Source organism: Stegodyphus dumicola, chromosome 2, assembly GCF_044657685.1.
Source record: "Stegodyphus dumicola isolate Sdum_Otavi_A_Nest chromosome 2, ASM4465768v1".
Taxonomy (NCBI): Eukaryota; Metazoa; Arthropoda; class Arachnida; order Araneae; family Eresidae; genus Stegodyphus; species Stegodyphus dumicola.
Genome location: NC_140769.1, coordinates 123,919,464 through 123,942,563, shown reverse-complemented (window position 1 = coordinate 123,942,563; position 23,100 = coordinate 123,919,464).

The following is a 23,100-nucleotide window of genomic DNA, read 5'->3' as shown; positions in this document are numbered from 1 at the left end:
TGTGATTTTTCTGATCATCGCTCTGCGAATTTCGTTATTTTTCTACTTTAAAACTGCTGCAGTTCTTAGGATTAGTTTTTAAGGATTGTTTCTCAAACCATTGACAAATAGGAAACTTTAATTCACAAAGAGTGTTAAAATATTTTCAATTAAACGAAATTCTAGCACTTTAGCATTGATATAATTAGTTAATTCGAAGCTCCATGTGTTTCTAATGATCAAAACATGGTGCAGTATTATGTAACAACAGTGAAGCTGAATTAATTGGTTAACAGGAAATTAGGCAGGTCCGAATTAACATCTCAATATGACTGTAATTGCTCCCGATCACCCTATCGTTTACTAGCTAAACAATGAAAATTTTCAGATTTGTTTACTAGTTAAACCAGCTATGTTTACCAGCTGAAATAGTTCACGTTTACAGTTTTATTTATTAGAAGCAGTTTAGTTTACTAGCTAAAGAGTGGAAAACGAAAATAAGAGAATTTTGCATAAACAGAGCAAAAATAAGATTTCGGAACTCGAAACTTTTTACACAGAATTTGAAAAATATATGACATAATCGTGCACCAAATATTTTAGAATTGAAAATAGATAAGATAAATATTGCTTAGCTTTATACAAGGAAAATTAAGATATATTTAAATAATCTAAACTTATTGTTTAAGTATCTAAACTTTAACAATTCTCTTAGAATTTGCACAAAACACAGGATTGCTCAGTCGAACGATGCATGAAAATAAATTTGCCAATTAAACCCATTTTTAGCTCAAAGGAGCAGCAGCTAAGAAGGGCTATGAATTTCGTTTAGTCACCGTGCGTTCGTTAACTATAAGCGTCTAAATCAGATTTCAAATTATTGCCACCAAATATTAGAGCCCTGTATTACATTTAAAGAAATTAAAGAATAAAGAATCTAAGCGAATGTGTGTGTGTTTCCCGTATTGTGAAAAAGGCCACCGGTACATAGAGACATCCAATTTTGAATAACGTAGTCCTCCACTCGTATATGTGCATCTGGAAGCCCAACTTTCCAATTTGTTGTATCATATATTTCATATTTTGTAAAACTTCAACGAATTTTTGATTAACAAACTCAGATTTCAAAGCCTTCTGTTGAATTGAATTTTAGGGTTAAAGTGCGAAGAACATGACATTTAATCAATAACTGTAATACGAAAAACGTTAAAAAACGTACCTTTGCGAGTATAATAACATTTAAAAGCTTATTTTTTATTTAATTTTTTTTTTCTAAAATAATCATTACTAATAAGTTTTATTATTAATTCAGTAATGGTCCTAGATTTAAAGAGAAGCAAAATTACCTAGAAAAAGGGAATGGTGGGAGCATTTCACATTCTAACAATAAAAAGTACAGATCCCAGGCTTTCCTTCAACTGTCCAGCAGTGGATTTTGTTACAGTGAAAGCTTTAAGAAATAGAAAATATACATTTTTAAAAGAAATATATGAAATTATTTCAATAATTTATCAGAGACGAAGAACTTGAAACTAATGAACGAAGCGGAAGTAATTTCAGCTTTCAGCTAATTTTCATTGATATTTTTTAGCGTTTTTTCTAATAGTGATATAAAAATAAACCTATTGTATTTGTATGAAATGAATACATAAGTTCAGATATTTATAATCTGTTTCGAAATTCCAAGAAATAAATCAATGAAGAAATTTCAAAGAAATAAATCTTTATGAAACTTATTAGAAACAAAGCTAAAATTTTCTCAGTATGAACAGTAATGAAAGTTAAAAAAAACATAATAGTAATCATAGACTTCGTATTTACATATAAGAAAATGAAGGGGAATTTATAATGCCTTTAAATTAAACAAATTTGTTAATTAAACAAATCTGCCATCAAACAAAATTGCGCTATTTTATCTTTCGCTTAATTTGTAATCAATGGAAATGATTGAAAAAAAGTAGGTTATAAGATGCAAATTATTAATAATGCGTTTCTTTTATTTTCGATATTTGATAAATTTCAAAGAACTTAATATTCAGGAAAGTCAGTAATAAAAAAGAAAGAAAACTATTTCACTCAGATTTACGAAAATTTAATTTAATGCTTGATAAGCATTTATGTTTTCAATTTCAATTCTTTAAATCTCACTGCGATGCAGATTTTATTGAATGAACGTTGAAAATATTAGCTTCTTTCGCTATTGATACTCAATACACATTTCATATTTTAAAAACATTTATATCATTCAATTAAAAAAATATTATTCATTCAACCATTATATCTATTTTGATTAAGTGCGGTAAAATAACTATTCATTTGAAAATGAATTGAAAAATATACTAAATAGGATTATTTTTGAAATATTTAAATTATATTCAGCATATTGCTTTAAAAATAACAAATGTTTGGGAAACTAAATATTATTTGCAGCTCTTAAATTTTCATTGAAATTTATCTTTTCAGCTGTTGGTTTTCCTGAACTTCTTTCTGTTCATATTTTAAGGTATTTTCTTCCTCTTTTCCGCATGCTTTCTTGGTATAACGGTAACACACTGAGCTCGTATTCTAGAGGTCCAGGTTCGAGTCCCGGTGAAGGCATTGCACATATTTCATGTCTCTGCTTACAAAACCCCTAATGACTCAACAGTGGCGCCCGAACAAAAAAGTGGTGAACAATAATTCGTCATCACCAGGATTTAGTGATTGGGGTCCCTAATCCTCAGTCGCCCTTTAAAAGGATAAGTATATAAAGTATTTTCTCTCTCTCCAGCATGCCTTGGTGGTGTAACGGTAAAGCACACTCGGCGAGTATTCGATTGGTTCAGGTTCCAGTCCCAGTAAGGACATTGCTTATTTTTCATGACTTCTGCTTGCGAAGAACCTAATGACTCCACAATATTATCTGCGCCTTTCATCGTTAATATTGAAACGGTATTTCGTTGGGTAATATGAGGAATACTAGTTCATACTTTAATGTGATATCTAACGAAATTATTGAATAGTCATGCCGAAAAATTATTGTTTTTATTCGTAGAGAAAAATTTGTTTTTATTCGAAAGAGAACGAGATGCATTCTAAGCTAAAAAAAAATATTTGTTTGATTGTGGCAAAAAGGATATTTTTGAGCGCTTTTTTTACATTGCCTGATATTAAAGAGAAGCAATATTACCTAGAAAAAGGGAATGGTGGGAGCATTTCACATTCTAACAATAAAAAGCACAGATCCCAGGCTTTCCTTCAACTGTCCAGCAGTGGATTTTGTTACAGTGAAAGCTTTAAGAAATAGAAAATATACATTTTTGAAAGAAATATATGAAATTATTTCAATAATTAATCAGAGACGAAGAACTTGAAACTAATGAACGAAGCGGAAGTAATTTCAGCTTTCAGCTAATTTTCATTGATATTTTTTAGCGTTTTTTCTAATAGTGATATAAAAATAAACCTATTGTATTTGTATGAAATGAATACATAAGTTCAGATATTTATAATCTGTTTCGAAATTCCAAGAAATAAATCAATGAAGAAATTTCAAAGAAATAAATCTTTATGAAACTTATTAGAAACAAAGCTAAAATTTTCTCAGTATGAACAGTAATGAAAGTTAAAAAAAACATAATAGTAATCATAGACTTCGTATTTACATATAAGAAAATGAAGGGGAATTTATAATGCCTTTAAATTAAACAAATTTGTTAATTAAACAAATCTGCCATCAAACAAAATTGCGCTATTTTATCTTTCGCTTAATTTGTAATCAATGGAAATGATTGAAAAAAAGTAGGTTATAAGATGCAAATTATTAATAATGCGTTTCTTTTATTTTCGATATTTGATAAATTTCAAAGAACTTAATATTCAGGAAAGTCAGTAATAAAAAAGAAAGAAAACTATTTCACTCAGATTTACGAAAATTTAATTTAATGCTTGATAAGCATTTATGTTTTCAATTTCAATTCTTTAAATCTCACTGCGGTGCAGATTGTATTGAATGAACGTTGAAAATATTAGCTTCTTTCGCTAATATTTTCAATGTTCTAGCGAGAAAGCTAGAATATGAGACGAAAATAAGACGAATAAATCAAATTTTCACTACATGGCCTAGCTCTAAATATATGAATCCAAACGCATAGCTCCTGTGGATAACATTGCATATAAACCCAAATATTAAAATTGGAAACATAAATATATTTTTTTTAGAATAATATAATTTTCAAGCATTCTTGAAATTCTCTTCTATAGATCCTATAGCGTTCTGCATCCAAGTTCGGACAGTTTTATTAAGGCCGGAGGTGAATGAATTCAAAATACAATACAGCAGTTACCATTTAGTCTCAAAATAGAATTCAGAGATTCTTATTACAAAATAATATATAGAATGTATATACTCAATCTAGAACTAAGAGATTCTTATTATAATACAATATATATTCTCAACAGAGAATTCAGAGATTCTTATTATAAAGAATATATACTCGTAGAATATATATATTCAGTAAGTAATTCAGAGATTCTGATTACAAGGGAATATATAGAATACATATTCTGAATCTAGAATTCAGAAATTCTTATTACAAAATAATATATATAACATATATACTCAACATAAAACTAAGTGATTCTTATCATAAGTGAATATATATTCAATATAGAATATATATTCAATATAGAATACAGATTCTTATTACAATATATACTCAACATAGAACTAAGAGCTTATAATTATAGGTGAATATATAGCATATAAATTCTCAATACAGAATTCATAAATTCTTGTTATAAAGAATGTATAGAATATATATTAAATATAGATTTCGGATATTCTTATTATAAGGGAATATATAGAATACATATTCTGAATATATATATATTATATATATTGTTACGAAATAAACAGGTGCGGTAAGACGACTTTCCCGCAAAGCAGTTTTAGGGTTGCCACATTTGGCGATAAAGTTGGCGATATACTATGGACCGATGGAGAACCTTCTGGAACGAATTCTTACCAGTTTAGCCCAGAAGGTTCTCGAACATAAGCCAAAAGCTATATAAACCCTCCTGATCCGCAGCCAGTTAGTGTGTGTCTCATCTAGCGAGTCAATCCGTGCGGAGTCGATCGAGTTGACAGCCGGGCAGCGAGTGTCGAGTGGGTCGTCGAGTGCCAGGGCTAAAGGGCTAGTCTCTTTCTTTAGCCCTGATCGAGTGCACCGAAAGTTTCTCGCGAGCTGTACTCTAGCGCTTTGCCGTGAAGCCATCTCCACCGTGATAGCCTGATAACCTGGAGGCTGTGTCGCTGATCGTGTCAGCGTGTTTATAGTAGTTCATCGACGACTGTAAAAACGTGTTTTGGAGCTGTCCTGACATTACTGCCCAATAAAGTGTGTTTCGATACTTCATCAAGTAGTGTCGTCGTTATTCACTCCAAATCCATACAAACCCCATACGAACGTGAAGGAAGAAAAGAACGCAGCAATATATATATATATATACTAAATATTGAGCTAAGATACTCTTATTATAAGTGAATATATAGAATGTATATTCTTAATATAAGAATTCAGGGATTCTTATTATAAGGAATATATATTTCATTCAGAATTCAGAGATTCTTTTTATAAAGGATCCCTAGTAGCACAAGACGTTGAAAACTGGTCCAAGAGGTTGCAAAGTGGTCGTAGTAACGTCTTTGCTACATCATGTACTACTTGGGAATATATAGAATACATATTCTGAATATATAAGTCAGAGATTCTTATTCAAATAAACTATATAAATAAAATTAAAAAAAAAAAAATACACAGCGGAAAATTTCAAATTCAGTGTCAGTGGCTTACAAATTCAATACTGAACTTAACGAGCATTAAAAATGAATGTTATTAACTCTAATGCAAATGTGTAGTAAGTGCTATTGAGTGAATAAATAACTACTATTAATAAATGCTAATGAGTGATATAAATTAGAATCTCCAAGAAGTTAAACCACACATAAACACTGCTGCTTTAGTTCAAACAGATTATATGTGTTAAGAAGTTTGTGTATATGTAAGTAATGTAATTGAAATTATATGTAAAATAGTAGTATCTCATTTATAATGTGATATGAACGGCTTCAAGGAAGTGAACCTTTGCCGGAAAAATATAATTGCAGAGGCAAAACTATTTAACATTGTGGTAAATGGCTATCTTGCCAAATCTGCAAGATATCGCCAATTGGCGACAAACTTGGAGACGCTTTAATATTTGACTATTTTTGGTTCTCTCCCTGTGTAACTCTTATTGGTACTGTAATTGAAAAACCTTAATTGATCCTTATATATAACTGCAACCGTATACGCCCTTATATGCAACGATAACCGTATACGCCTTCCAGTAATTTCGAGAAATTTAAGGTAATCGAAATTTGCCACCCGCCGGGGAAAGGCTATATATAAATGATGAAGAAGAAATTATTAGCATTTAATTTATATCAGTAATAAAAGTTAATAAGTCTTAATAGTAACTCAGTAATAATAATTTTGTTCACATATCAGATACTTCGCAGAATTTGCATCGGACTGAAACCTTAAACTATCGAAATTAGTAAAACTATCGAAATTAGTCCTGTGAAAATTTAAAAATATAACGCTGATTTTTTCGTTTGACTTCTAAATTAATATTTGTTCGGCGTGTTATTGTATTTTAATTAATAACCTTGCTTTGACTCCAGTTTAAATTTAACTTTAGCTTCTAAAAGTATCTATATATGTGTGTGTACGGGTTCGTAATAAATTGAATGCGCAAGCCCGATGAAAAGTGAATAAAATTTATTATTATCACATCAAATAAAAAAATGCTTAAATTTCCTCAGATAATCGTACAATATTGCAATAACTTACAGTAGTTATCTTTTAAATAGCTCAAACGTTCAACAGAACTTAATTCAAAACAAAGAAAGCTAATCTGATTTCACGGCGAATTCGCTACCAATCATTAAGAGCAATAAGTAAGCAACTGAACTGACGTGTTTGCCTCCAGCACTTTATAAGCTTTATAATCAGCATAAGAAACTTCTCGTATTTTTTTGATTTTTCTGGATATTAAAAATGTACAATTACGAGATATTTATTTATTAAAATGTTAAAGGCGCGTGCTCCTGTATTCTTCATTTTCCCGGAGTGGCTTTCTCTTCAAATTGGCAAGGAGAAATGAAACAATTTAATAACAATTCTATTAAAAAAATAGCTAAATCAATGCAAAAAACGTAACACTATGTATATATTATATACGTTTGTAAATTATATATATATATATAATGTTTGTATTCATCATATATATATACAGTGGTGGCCAAAATTGTGGACACTTTTGGAAATTTTTTGTTTTTGAACTTTGTATGCTTATAAAAAAAGTTACATTTCGCAAAATGCAAACATTTTAAAGAGAATTTATTACTGAATTCAATACAAAACACAAAATTCAATTATTTGCAATACAAAAAAAAAGTTATATGTACTTTAATATAAATAAAAAACACAGTTATGAAGTGGTTTGTAATGTCTAGCTTTCCTGGTGTGCAGGCAAGCTTACTGAAATCAATACAAAACGCAAAATTCAATTATTTGCAATACAAAAAATGTTAAACGATAATAGTTATCGATATACATTAGATAGTGATGATTGCAGTGAGTTGTCAGTTCTTAGTATTTTTGATATAATATATATATATATATATATATATATATATATATACAGGGCAATTCAAAACTATATGTCAAAAATGTAAAGGCAGGTAGAGGGAAACTAATAAAATGATTTTTTTTATTGTTTAACGTTTTCAACACATACCGTCTCCTCTTGCACTATAAATGTACAACACGGGACTTGTAAAAGTTAGTTGCCGAAAACATTACATATTAGTAAATAAAACCAACGAAAGCAGAGAACAACAGTCTGGATTTCACAAAATCATATAAGTTTACTGGCCAAGTCAAAAGCCAAAATTTTTCAACTCGTTCTGCAATCATAATCTAGGACCATCAAAGGTAAGAAGGGAAAAAATAAATTAATTAATGTTCCACACCTTGAGGTACTTTTTTTTTTAAGATTCACATAAATTACTTGATCTTAGATTGAAACGAAACAGGTAACTTGTAAATCTATGCAAACAACATGAAATGTGAGATAATTTAATAAAGACATAATACATTAATAAAATCTTTGGGAAATGGAAATATAAACACTATTCTCTAGCTCGTTCTATTTATAAAATTTTTAACTAATTTACCCTGTATATTTTATCCCCATTTAATGATATTTAAAGCATAATTATTTTTTATCCAAATAAATAAATTACATTTTTAACAAGGAATTTAACATATTTTAAAAATTGTACAGAAACTATCGTATATGAACTTTAATTTTACAGAAACAGTAAGTTTTCCTTCCATTCAATATTAAAAAAATCTTATATTTAAGAATAGGTAATATTATGTTTTGAGAACTCGAAGTAAAGAAATATTAATAAGGGTACTTTTATTTTTTGATCATTCATTTTTAAGAAGTGCTAATAATTATACTTTTCTGTTTTAGTGAAGAGCTAGACAGTCAGACTTATGCTGATAAGAATATCAAAGTAAATAGAATACATTTCATTTTAAGTTCAAATGTTTTAATACCATTAAGTAAATTTTTATATTGGAAACTTTTATAAGATAAATAACATAACGAAGCATTTTTCTTTCAGTAACGTGAGGAAAATTAATTGATTCATCTTAAATCTAAGATACGTCTTCTGACAATGGATTTAAAGCTGTCAAAATATTCTAGTTTTCTGATGTTTATTTGAAACCTCGCCAGAAAAAAAGCTATTTATGTTTAGAAAACAATTTTGTTAAACTGATCCTTCCTGTCACTCAAATCACCAGATTAGATTTGTTCAGTGGTAAGTTTTTTCAAATAATAAATTAAAGAGAAAATCTGTTATTTTTGGATAATTCTGATGTTAGCAATACGTATAAATATAAAGGCAATTTCTATGACTGCGAGAACTGTCGCTTTAACATGTTTATCATTGTCGTATATCACTTATACTTTTATACTACTGATTCTGCCATTTATGAGTTTGTAGAATCATTAGGTTATTTTGAAGCAGGGGGATTAAAAATGAGCAATGTCCTTCCCGGAACTAGAACTAGGACCTCTCGAGTACTTACCGAGTGTGCTACCGTTACACCAGGAAGGCATGCTGGAAAGAAAGAGAAAATATCTCATAGACATCCCCCCCTTTAAAGGATTACTTGAGATTAGCGGACTCAATTGCCAAATATTGGTGGTGTCTCATTATTGTCAACCATTATTCAGTTCGGGCGTTCCTGTAGAGTCATTAGGGTATTTTTGAAGCATAAGAGATGAAAAATGTGCAATGCCCTCGCCGGAACTCGAACCTGGACCTCTAGAATACGCGTCAAATGTGCTATCGTTACAGCACGAAGGAATACTGGAAAGGAGGGAGGGAAAAAAACTTTATAATTTACTAAAAGAAATAATTGTTTTTGAAGTATTAGTTGACAAACAAGAACATAAAGGGCATAATTTTTGGAATTTCGAAGCAACATTATTTGCAGGTTTCTAATGTAAATTAAGTCTGTGCATTGATGTAGTTTTATGACCAAAATCTGAACTTGAAATGAACAGATATTGAGCGTGAAGGAGCAGTTGCCCCTCGCTCCCTAATTTTAACTTCGCTAATTTTTCTTCTCCTTTGTATTACATGTTTGATCAGATAGCCTGGCTCAGTAGAAGTAGGCGGCCAGTGTAACTCTGATTAAAAATCCGGTTATAACCACGTGCAGTGCTGATAAGGACCACGTGTTTCTGTGACTTCTTCCCCTTTATTTTTCTTCTTTCTATGTATTGCTTTCTCCTGATGAGGAGGGACCTTTAACTGCCCTCGAAATCGATTGAGTGTTTCTGTATAATTACGCTAAATACAAGGTTGTTTTTACGATTTTGATTGTCACATTAGCGTGTTTCTTTTCTAGTCTAACTAAACAGATCTTTCGCAAAAAAGAAATTATATAGAAACTGTCTGTCTGAAAAGCGTTCGGGTTCCGAATGCAGTTCTACCTTTTTCGTAAACAATCTGCTTTTCCACCAATTTTCGTAAGCAGAAATATTCAAATCTTCACGAGAGTAAAAGCCATAGATATCTGTCGTCCCCTCTATATGTGAATCAGAATATGTACAATCTCTGCACTCCAACGATGAATCATGGAATATCATAATATAAAAGAAATGCAAATGTTATAAATAGTGCTGTGAAATCGACATTCTCCCTATTGTAGCCGGCACGTATTTTGTCAAAAGAATTCTCTCATTAGACTAATGAAATTAAAGCACTACTTAACTCAGGACCACAGTACATCACATTCATAATAAAAATTTGTGAAAACAATAGGTACTCTAAGGAAAAAGAACAGATCTTTTATTTCAGGTTTAGAAAATTTTCAATTTGGATTCACGAAATGCTGAAAAGTACTTTCAGTATTTTCGCAGTATAATGCAAATCTTCAAACTACAATAACATCATTTAGTAAACAAATGAACCACTGTGCTTACAGATGGAAACTTAAATGCTGGATATATTTTACATGTTCAAAGTATGTAATTAGTTAATTCCATCTTTCATGCGCCAAACAATACTGACTTTGTCGCAGAATCATGCTATACTATTTTCTGTTTTATTACTAGGTCAAGCGGTCAGTCATCAGAATAAATCGCATAGACTTCGCTATTTGGTTTTCTTCTTTCCGAAAAAGAAGCGGACACTTACTCCTACCCACATTTAACATTAAAGTGGAATATTTGGTGATTAAGATATCAGTTATGAACTGAAGCATTTTTGGGGAATGTAGGAATTTTTCGATATAGGAAAGGAGTCTCGACTACCAGAAGAACAATTTAGTGAATCACTTTTTCGAATCGAAACAAATATTTTATCAGTTCCGGTAATCGGTTTGGTAACATTTCAATTTATAAAACACATCTGAGGTTGAATATTTCAAAATAAGTATCAGAAGTGGTAGTTTCAAAATAAGTATTCTATCGTTCTATGGAGGGTAAATGGAAACATAATTCTTTAACTGAAAAAAAGCGGTTAAAAATTAAAAATTGTGTCAACGTTTAGAACCCTGGCTAGTGTTAACTTATCTGAAATATTTTATCTTCCTTAACCTGAAATCAATATTAATCTTCAAGCACAAAGACAAAATTAAGAATACTATTTGTTGTATCGTGAAGGTTAGGAGATGGTATAACATTTAATATACTTTTCTATGAATGTCGAAATTATAGAGGGATTGTTTCATGATTTTAATACCTTTCCTTTTCCTAAAACTGCTTTCACAGCCGACGTGACAAAGTTACATCGTCAAGTTGCTGTATCTCCTAAGATAGGGTTTATTAGCTGATAATATTAAATGCAGTTCCAGTGTTAAAATAAGCTTATACATAATGAAAACTGTTAGATTCGTACGTACAGCAGAATCATTTTAGTTACTAATCGTCTGAAGCAGAAGCTATCACTTCTAAAGATGTATATACGTATACTATATGTATCCCAAGTATTGTTTGAAAACATGTATATGGATGACTTACGATGAGTTGGAAATGTAGTCAGTGAAGCACCATCAATTTGTAAGAATATAGCGTCTATGTTAGATGGAAATGGTTTTGATTTCAGGAAATTAAATTTAAATTCCACAGAATTCTTAGATGAGTTGAAAGCTCACTGTCTCAGGATTCAGGATTCCATACGTTCCCTAATGAAACTTCGAAAATTTTCGGGCAATTTTAAAATTCACTAATACATTCAATTCCAAATTCACGTCGAACAAACGTCTAACAAAGTGTTGAATATTGAAAGAATCTGCCTGATATTTTCATCCGAAAGGACAACTATCACAACATAGATTACAACTAATTGCACAACATAGATTAAAATATTATACCAAAACTTATGATTGGTTAAGGATGATTAGGATTTGTTATTCCACATCACCTCACACACAACTAGTTAAAGTACTAAGAAGTTTCAAATGTGTGATATTTTCAACTCACTTTACTATTTAACTAAATATATATTCTAATGTATTGTTCACTGCTTAAGCAGCGTCCATGTACTGTCGCAAAACATACGTGAAATATACATGTCGCAAACATGACTTAAGGTAACCTTTTGGTCTTGAAGACAAGACGTGCCTATAATATAAGTATTTTTTATTCAAGTAGCACTTTGTTAGCTATTGTTGTTTGTTATATTTGTTATAAAAATTGTTTTATTCTCTCTGATACACTCCAAAGAAATATAATTTCCAAATGTACACGTGCCTGGATAACAAACTAGTCTTGCTTTTGCAATTCGATCTTCCACGTTACTCGTAAACATTTATTGCAAACAGAACTTTCAGATCATAGAAGTTTTTACCATAAAATATTGCAGCCATGCCCTTTAAACAGTAAATCTTGCAGCCATTGAATCTCCCAGAATAAACGTAAACTTCTGATAACATGTAGTTTGCATGAATTTGTTCACCATGATTCCAGCAAGATGCGAAAAACTGGTCTAAGCCTGAATTTTTGACGAAAATGATGTAAACAATCTTTGGAATTCAACTTTGGCCCTTACTGCTCATTGTAATATACCCTTTTCAATATAAATCTAGCAGATTACTAGTAAAATAATGTCACATTATTTAGTTTTATGTTTAACCCTCTTTATTGCCATAAATCATCATATAATCAGACTGCAAGTTGAAGGAAAAAAACTTGATTCGTAGATGTGTCGAGGAGCATTTTATATGCAGATTAAAGTTACCATAATATCAGTTGATGGCAATACACTTAATTGGGCAATTCTGAAGTGATAATTTTGCACATTTAGTGGGCAATACGCTGATCCCGTTACTATTTAAATCAACAGAAGATTTCTTTCTTTGTCAAATAAACCTTGAAATATCGAACCACCAAGTAATTTAACATGAGATTAGTTTATAAGCTGAACTTGAAAGATTCATTTCCTGTCGAGCTGTTCCATGACTTGTTTGTATTAACATCGAAACTAGATTTATGGGAAGTTGAAATCTTAAAGAACTTAATATGGTTTGGTTTTCTTAGCATACAACTAAATCTTCTGCCGAGAACAAAGAGAGTCCTCTCCTAAATGACAGTTTTTACTTTCTACTCTACCATATTTAGGGGTAAGATGAAAAACTGTCATTCATTCACCAAATATTCATCTCAAAAGAATAATTAAAAAGGCGCGTTTGGCTTAACAAGATTGGTTAGTGCTCTTTGACCAGACATAAACTATTTTAAATTTTATAACCACTTATTAAACCACATGTCCTTTTACTTATGTGAATGATTCCGATGTTAGTTCTACAAATATTTTAATCCTATCTCATTTAATTGCAAGTATTACTTAAACTACTCCACGTGTGCATCTGAATGACTGCACTATAAGCTCCAGATGAACGCTTGCTCAAAATGCAAGCTGCTGAGTTTTGCATCTCGACTACTTAAGTTCTTTCAACAAGTATCGAAGTGGCAGTTTATTATGTACAATATAAAAATCGACAACATCGTGCTTATCACAGCTTATCGTGCTTATGAGTATGGAACTCTTCCTTTAACTTAACTGACTGGACGAGTTGTTCAGGTCCATCTTAATAAGAACTGATAATTTCCCTTCGACACCATTATGGCTCATAAAGGAATATTCAAGAAACCTGCAAGAAACCATTCACATTGACATTGCATCAGGAGTATATCTGCCTTCGTAGAGATATTAGTCATTTTTTGGAAACTGGCAAGATGAAAAATTAGCAAACGCCTTCGCCGGGAATCGAACCACAGAGCACTGGAATACGCACCCGACGGCGGGAGAAATACCTTATATACTCCCCCTTTTAAAGGGCTACTGAGGTTTTTAGGGGACCCAATCGCCAAATTCTGGGTGTGGAGAATCATCATCCAACACCCTTTTAGTTCCGGCGCCAGTGTAGGGATATTAGGTAATTTAGAAGCAGGCAAAATGAAAAATTAGCAACTTTTTCGCCAAGAATCGAACCGCGGAACTCTGGAATATGCGCACAGCGTACAGACCACCACACCGCGAAGGCATTCCAAGAAATAGGTAGAAATACCTTATACCTTGAGTTGGTTAACATTAAGTTAGTACTTCTGCCAGTTTCACACAACCCTTTATCGCTTCTCACAGCTCGTATTTTCCACGCAAATGCAACTCTGTTTTTATCTGCATATTATACACAATTCATCGCAAATATATGTTAGTATGGTTACATAAATTGACCAAGAAATAACATTTACAAGTACCGATTCCATTATTAATTTCATCCTCGAAGAGAGCCATGTAATAAGGTAGCAGAATTGGTGTTTCTAATGGATTAGGCAGAACAGTATTTGAGAACAATGTATTTAAGTGCGAATAAATTAGCAAAAGAGTCAAATTAAAAAAAAAAATAGTACTATTTTAATCACTTCTGATTTTTTTATTTGTCTTTATAAACCGATCACATCTTAATTTTGAACACTTGGTTTTTCACGCATTAAGTCAAAGGCATTCTTTTCCATAGAACCATTTCCTTATTTTCCTTTTCCATAACCATTTCCTTATTTTACAAATTGCATAGGTGATTCCATAATTGTATATATCAGGTGCATATAAATATCCTCAATTTCGTCTGTGAAAGAAATTGATTATAAATTTGTGAGGATTTTTTTATTTATTTTGACTGATACCTAATTTTAGTTACAGCAAATTTCATTTTCAGTTACGCTTTCCTGACAAAATGTTAATCAGTTAGCAAGCGTTTATTCAAATTAAATGAGAAAGAAGCGATCTTTAAGCGAAGGTTTCGGAAAGCGATTTTAGTGTGCGAAGCCTGCTTGAAGGCCATGTTGTTACTTAAAAGTGATTTGATTCTGTAGCTTTGAGTGGATCTAGCCATTTCGGCCCGCTTCTACATGTCTGAGCCTTCCTACGCGATTACATTATCCTGTGAGCCGTTAGGCTAATTTAATTACACTTTATTTCATGCTCAATATTACTTGCTTATGTTAAGCCAGAAATAATGGCTTATGTAACCCCAAGTGGGACCATATCTGCAACCCTTTGTGCCCGAACAAAGAGTCTTTCATACACTTCTTCTGACTTTGTGTGTATCCTAAGACCTGAGGATAATTCCTTTACATTCTTTCTACAGCTCGCTAGCTTATCTTCCCGAAGAATACGAAATTCTGTAAATTAATATATTATACAACTCACCTAAAGATTTAGTAACGTTTGTGAAGGTAAAAATTGCTTAAAATAAATGTGCATGTAGGCAATCATTTTCAACCACAGAAAAATTGGCATTTACGAAATATTCTAAGAAAGCAAGGATTTCGTATTACTTTTTATACAATGCATACAAACTGACACAATAAAGTGATACTCTTATTCTAACTTTTAGATGTTGCCAGGATGAGCTAAAAAGCTCTTTATTGATCGGCCGTTGTGTTGGAGGTAAAAATAAAACTCTAATGTCACTTGGAACATGTCGGAAGTGCTATCAGAGAAACAAAAAACTTCCTAAAATAGAATTCTGCACGGCTGGTCACTAAATACAAAAATAATATTCCTTTTGATCTTCGTAACATGGTTGACAGATTTATGGTAAGATTTTTTATTAAGTGTAATTATCAAAATGATTATCAGTTAATGATACTAAATAAAATTGCATTTATATAAAAAAGTCGGAACTTAAAAATATTTTTAAATAAAGAAGTATGTAAAATTTTGTACGCTTCTAAAATAGGCAAATAAATATATATATTTAAAGGGCCTAAGCAGGTGACAATAGTAAACTTTTACGGGAAATACAAATGCATCTATACTTATGAGAAGATTTTATGTGACTATTGTTTTAAACGTTTTGGTAATACAAATTTTATTCGTTACAGAGTATTTTTTTGATATTTTTATACATCTGTTTAATTAATATAGCAATCGCTTTATTTATTAGAATTACTTTATTACAGTATCAGGTGCCAAAATTAATAAACTGTTTTTGATCTTCAGACTAGGAAACCGTATTTATGCTTTCGAATTTCAATAATAACTAACGAAAAATTTTGTAAAGAATGCTACAAAATAATTTGAATAGACTATACTGTCAGCACCACGCCAAAGCCAGAAATTTAGCTTTTATTGTTGTGAATTGCATGTCTTTTACAAGAATACCTAGATACACACTTCGTGAAAAAAATGCATGTTACGGAAAATGCATCTAAAGCAGTTTTTACGTAAACTCATTTTCCTTGAAACCAAACATGTATCAATCAAGTTCTTCTCCGAAAGAAGTGTATTTCTAATTCATCAATTTAGTGTATTGTTGATGACAACACAGTGTTACGAATTCTGTACATAAGATAGATGATTTTAGAGCATTATATGTGCAAATTTCGTATTTATCTGTCGAGTATAACATGAAACTCTAGGGAGCGAATGCTCTGTAGGAAAAATAAGAATACAGGGACAAGTCTATTTAACATTTAGTAAATGGCTAATTTGGCGATATGTCTCCAAGCTAGCAACGTTTTGACAACTAATTTTTATCTTCAAATATGGAAAGAAAATCACCCGAATTTCCCGAAGTTGGCGATCATTTGACCAAATGTTGGTCAGGTAGTAGGCATTGTAATTGAATAACTGTAAATGATTTTAGATGCTCTGTAACTTTTTTCGGCCCCATATACCTTTTAATAATTTCGAGAAAGAGTACAAGCCGGAGAGATGAAAAATTAGCAACGCCTTCGCTGGGAATCGAACCACGGACCTCTGGAATACCGGCCCAGCGTGCTACCGTTACATTACGAAGGCACGCTAGGGAAGTGGGTGAAATACCTTACATACTCTCCTTTTTAAAGGGCGACTAGGGTTTTAGGGGACCTAGTCGCCAAATCCTGGGTGCGGAGAATTATCATCCACAACCGTTTTAGTTCGAGCGCCACTGCAGAGACATTAGGTATTTTTGGAAGCCGGAGAGATGAAAAATTAGCAAAGCCTTCGCCGGGAATCGGACCACGGACCTCTGGAATACCGGCCCAGCGTGCTACCGTTACACCACGAAGGCACGCTAGGCAAGTGGGAGAAATACCTTATAAAATGGTATGTACATTTATATGTAAGATAAAAATATGCAAATGAAAATTATAATTTAAAATGCCTCTTAATTGCTCATTTTTAAATTGGGTGTTTCCTTTTTAGTAATAACTTTGTCTAAACTGCGTCATACCTGAAAACTAATTCCGCATTATGTCATTCTAAAACATCTGCATTGCCTATAAATGTTAGCTAATAAGATTAAAGAAATATTTTACCATAAATACCGTTGCAACCCAACTACCCTCTCTCTTTCTATGCCTGTGCTTGTTACCTAAAGAACGTCCCTTGCTCGGCTGCTTTTTTAAAAATGTAATGCGCCATCATCACAATTGTGGAGTCAGATTAACCCCATCATGAAGTGCAACAAGTAATAAAGACACATTTGGAATATCAAGTTGTAATGTTGCGCGCTTCCAACCTGCACGCAAAAATAGTGGTGACGGCTGAGAACTGGAAAGTAGACAAAGACTTGAGAAGGGTTTAAATCCCTTTTTATTCAACTTTAGAAATTACAAATGCGTGGTCTTGACGCTCACAAACTACGCCGACCCAGCGGTAAAATAAAAATAAGAAACTGAAAAGAGATAATAAAAAGTGACTAACTACGAGGCTCTCTAAACGTAACTAACCTCACCGCGTTCTAAGATACCGCTGATAATTCAGCAAACTTCTGAATATTACGCTGAAAGATTAACAATCTGCCGAGGCAAGCACACAGGCCGAAACGCGTGGTTCTTCAATTTCTAATTAGCCTCCTCCGCGCTCGTGAAGCAAGAAAGCACACTTTCGAACTCGTTTCCCTTCTATTTAACTCAGATTACTTCCGCTGACAATTTGAATCCTTGCGCGTTCTACTAAAATTTACATATTCTGGCATTGGCAATTCCAGGGAAAAGTAAGGCTTGACAGGAAATATAGTTTAAACTTAAAATAAGTAGTAGTTAAAATAAATATAAACCCTACATTTCCCGCTGCCATAATTTGGTAAACTTGGAAGCAGGTCCTAGAAACGACCTGTTGAAAGTTTCCACAATTCTGAATTAAATTTTAAGAGCCTCGTTTACATAAAAAAAATCTGTTATCTCACGAAAAGTAGAATAAACTTCTGTAGATACTTATTTAATTCTCTCTTCTTACAGCAACCTTTAATGGACTTCAGCAATAAATCTCTTCTCTTCCTTCCAGCATCTGGAAGGAATAAGTATCAGTATCTTTCTAAATACATTATAATTTACACTTTCTTGACACTGAATAAGTTTTTGTTTTTGAACGATTTATTTTCCTTTAATTCACAATGATTTGTTAGAATTCAACGACCAAATAGACACACCTTACTCGACATTCTACACCTCGATGAGCTACTTTAACATTCTTAAAATTCAAGTGTAGGTGGAGAACCCTACAAAACACATTCATTCTAAATTCCCCCTCATTCATCTTTAGACATGCAGGCTTTCGCTCTAAAGCATGATTTTATCTACAGTTTAATACTTAAATTTGAATTCATTTCTTTTGAGCATTTACTTTTAGCATCTAAAATTTTATGCTTCTACACTAAATTCTACTTTTACATAACTTTCAAGCATTTACGTATATTTACAAAATTCTAATACATATGATTTTTACAATTTACCATAAAATGAATAAGAGAAAATAAATTTTTACTTTACTCAATCTTCGCCAAGCTGGCGGCACTGAAACTAAAGTTCTTATTAATACAAGAATACGAAGTTATTTTTTATCTTCGGCCAAATTTTGGCTTTAACATAACAGAATTAGTCTTTCGACCAACAGAAACTGCTTGTTCTTAGATTTTATACTTAAAGAAAATAATACTTTTGCCTTAGCTAAATAAAGTAAAGCAAAACTAAGTCTCAACCGAGACACATTGACTTCCATCAAAACATAGAACTTCGTATTTACGCATGACATTTCGGAACAAAAGAAAAACAAAATTGTAGAAGATTTTAACTTATCTTTGAGTTTTCGATGATTGGAACTCCGACATCCTCTTCTGGCAGAACTGCTTCCACGTTATAGGTTTCATCGACGTCAGTCTTCTCCTCAGTGTCCTCCGAGTGTCGTCCACGTTGCTTTTTCTTTTTCGCCCTCTGCATGCTGGCCTCTTGGGGTGGTAGTCATCGGGTTGCTGCCTTTTCCGTTTTTTCCCTGGACGGCTGGTCTTGGCGTCCTCCGGTCTGGAATCATGTTTGAATTTCTTCTGTTGGTGGTGGTCTTTTAGTTCCTCCTGCTGTCTTTTCGTTCTCGGGAACGGCGGCCTTGTTTGCACCTGACTCTCTGGCCCTGGAAGCGTTCTCCTCGATGTAGAATTTCTACTGCGATACGTTGTAAGTAGTGTTTTCCTCTTTACCAAGGTTTCTTTACGCGGCGGCTTTGCTTTCTTGTATTTCTTAAATGCTGGAGTCTGAAAGTTTTCATTTCTTCTTTTCGGTACAGTCGCATGGGTTGTAGAAGGGCTAGGTGTCTCTTCAGTTCTATGCTTCTTGGTTGGTGGAACGGGTGACGTTACTTCTGGACCTTCTACTTCTTTTACGCTTGAGTCCTGCAAGAAACTTTTAAGGATTTCAAAATCATTTTGATTATAATATTTTTTCACCTTGTCGGGACTTGCTTTACAGATTTCCCCTCTCTTCTTCTTAAGGTACAATACGACTCCCTTGATTTCCTGAATTACATAGGGGCCTTCAAATTTTGGAGCTAACTTTGCAGTAAAATTGTCTGGGGCACTTGATAAAGAAAATTTCCGCTTCGACACATTATCTCCAACTTTAAAATCTGCTTCACGACGTTTTCTATCATAATATAACTTTTGTCTATTTCTTGCCGTATCCGAGCTTTTAATCGCCTGGTCAATAAGTGTTTGCACATCTTTCTGTTTAAATTCTTGCTCTCTTTGTTGCACAAAGAATAATTTATCTAATGGCGTAATTAACTTCCGTCCTAAAAATAATTCTGCTGGGGTTTTTCCCGTAGTATCGTGATTTGCCGTTCTTAAAGCATAAGCTAACTCATTTATGTAGTCATCCCAGCGCTTGTGATGTGTGCTAACATAACTTCGAATTATTTTTACAATGTTTTTATTAACTCTTTCTGCTATGTTTGCCTGTGGTCTATACGGAACCATTTTGATATGGCGTATGCCAAGTCCAGTGCATATGTTTTCAAATATTTGGCTAATGAGTTGTTTACCGTTATCGCTAATGACTTTTATCGGTGCACCGTATTTTAAAATGTATCTGTGTAAGAATGCATATGCGACTGTTTTGGCTGACGTGCTTTTAAGTGGAACAATTTGTGTCCATTTTGAAAAATGATCTACAATTACTAAAAGAAAACGATTTTTATTTAACTCACTCTGGGGGAAAGGACCAAGAAGATCTATGCCTAAAATTTCATTCGGACATGTAGCGCGAATGCTATTTAAGTACTCGGCCGGGCTGTAATTAATATCATTTATTAACTGACATTGATTGCAGGACCTGACATACACAATTGATATTTTGTATAATTGCGGGAAATATACCGCCTCGCGTACCCTTTTTAAAGTCTTTCTGACCCCTAAATGACCAGCTGTTTTCGCGTCGTGTATTTCCTTCAAAATGCTTAATCGAAGCGAGGTTGGGATGACTGGTTTGTACTCGAGATTTTCGTTTGTTGTTTTCGTATAAAATAATAAATTATCGATTATTACATAGTTTTCTGCTCTGTTTCTTATCGCATCGATATCTGTGTGCTCAAAACTTTCGGGGTCTTTCAAATATGCATAGATACTTCCAAATTCAGCAATAATTGTATCTCTAGAATCTAAAATTTTTGAAGTCAACACAGCGCATTTAAGTTCATTGCCTTCATCGTCCAGTTTTATACGAGAAAGTGCGTCAGCTACATTGTTTTCCTTACCCTGTTTATATTTGATTATTAGATTATATTCTTGGAGTTTTAAAGCCCATCTAATTAACCTGGGCGTTAGGTTTTTCCCCGAGTAAATTCTACCCACAGCCGCATGATCCGAAAAGACTGTTACTGGCTCTTTGCCGAAATAAACTCGAAATTTGTGTACAGCCATTAATAAGGCTAATGTTTCTCTGTCTGTATCTGTATAATTGCTTTGTGTATGATTCAACATTTTACTAAAAAATGCCAAAGGATGGCCATTTTGCATAAGAACCGCACCCACAGCATAGTCCGACGCATCTGCTGCAATTTCCAGGTTTTCGTCCCCCTCCGGGAATTTCAAAACAGGGGCATTGATAAGCGCTTCTTTAACCTTTCGAAAGCGGTATTTGCTTCTGCTGTCCACGTGAATTTACTTTTCTTTCTTTTAATTACTAACAAGGGTTCAACAATATTAGCAAAATCATTTATGAATGACCGATAATAAGAACATAACCCAAGGAAAGAAGAATTTTTCTTGGCGGTGTTGGGAGGTGGGAAATTCTTAATTGCTTTTATTTTTGAATCTTGAGTTTCTATACAATTTTGCGAAATTTTATAACCCAGATATTTAAGTTCTTTAGGTGCGAACTTGCAGTTTGAGGCGTTAATTGTAAGACCGACCTCTTTTAATAATTTAAAAACTTCTTCTAGATCTTTGATATGTTGTTCCAACGTACTACTTGTTATAATTATATCATCTAGATAGATTAAAGTTGATTTTCCTAGGACAGGCTTTAGAACAATGTCCATAGCTCTCTGGAATGTTGATGGGGCCCCACACAACCCAAAGGGCATGCGTGAAAATGCATAAGTGCCCGATTTTGTTATAAACGCGGTTTTATGTATGTCTTCGGGTCTCATAGCTATTTGATAGTAGCCAGACGTTAAGTCCAAAGTAGTCATGTATCTTGTAGATTTAATTAATCTTTCTAATAATTTCCTCTATAACCGGCAAAGGTAAACTGGGAATTTAGTAATACTATTCAGTTTTCTGTAATCGATAGCAAACCTCCAAGCCCTTTTATCCGAAGGAGGAAACTCGTTCTTTTTCCTACATAGTACGACTGGACTCGCGCACTCACTATTTATGGGCGTTATTATTTTGTTCTTTAACATTTCCTGAATATGTTCTTCTATGATTAGCCCTTTCTGTTTATCATAGCGATAAGGTTTAGTCCTACAGGGTTTGTCGGCAGTTAACTGTATCTCATGCGTAACTATTTCACAGCTACCAGGCCATTCTGAAAACAAGTTTGAAAAAGTACTCACCACTTGCTGGATGGCGTGATTTTCATGGTCATTCAAATGGCTAAGGTCAACTATCGGTTGTTCCACTGGTTCCACCACCCTCCGGTCCAGCTCCAGCACAATAGAACTGTCCTGAAAATTCAATTTGGCCTTCGCGGCTTTTAAAAACTCAATACCTAAAATAAGTGGACTTTGCAAATTTTTTACTACAAAAATTAATACTTTAAGTCTTTCGTTTTGAAGTTGTATTTTTAAAGATAGTTTTCCGATAAATTGACAAGTTTGTCCTTGTGCTGCTATGATTTCTGTGTTTTTATTTTTAAATAATCGTAACCTATTAAAGTTCTTCTTAAAAAAATATCACTCATAAAATTACCTTCTGCTCCTGTATCGATGAGGGCTTCTACTGGTACATCGCCAACCAGGACTTGTATAATTGGTAACTGTGAGTTCTTTACGATGACCGTATTTAAGTGTCTTCTTGAGGGTTTTTTTTAAAACTTCCGGGGTCTGGATTCTGCGATTTTGAAACTTGACCGCCAATTCGAAGAGCTCCTGCAATGTGCTTGGGTTTCTAATTTCGAAGTAGTCTTGAACAGGTAACAATCTTGGTAAGATTATTTCAATAATCACCGCGTCGGGTTTCTTCCCATACAGATATCCGTCAGCTTAATTTTTCGCAGAATAAAGTCCGTCAACTCTTCTATATT